The 277-nt window shown below is 40.1% G+C and overlaps 1 protein-coding gene across 1 annotated transcript in view; it reads right to left on the bottom strand.

Annotated features, from left to right (window-relative positions):
• The window catches only part of LOC118326250 (transducin-like enhancer protein 4), a 34014-nt gene that overhangs the window by 23531 nt on the left and 10206 nt on the right, over nt 1-277 (bottom strand). The window lies entirely within an intron of this gene.

The raw sequence follows: 277 nt of genomic DNA, 5'->3' as shown, positions 1-277 counted from the left end.
CACACACACACACACACTTAAAGATTCCATAATAAACGTACTGTATAAAACACTCCCACTACTGCATGTGCGCACATTTACAGTGTATTTTATGTGTATGCAGGTGAAGAAATATACAGACACACACAAAATATACTCAAACAAAAGAATTTTCTCACACACACTCAGCCACTGGCTCCTGCATATGTTAGTGGGAGACATTTAATAAGTTCAGAGCATATCTGCCTATCCTGAGCAGGGAGGATTAGCCCAGGATAATCTGTGTGTGTGTGTGTGT

The sequence above is a fragment of the Morone saxatilis genome, unplaced genomic scaffold (genome assembly GCF_004916995.1).
Source record: "Morone saxatilis isolate NCDOM2014 unplaced genomic scaffold, NCSU_SB_2.0 Contig16, whole genome shotgun sequence".
NCBI lineage: Eukaryota > Metazoa > Chordata > Actinopteri > Moronidae > Morone > Morone saxatilis.
The sequence above is the reverse complement of the archived record's forward strand: the minus strand, read 5'-3'. Positions and strand labels throughout refer to the sequence as shown.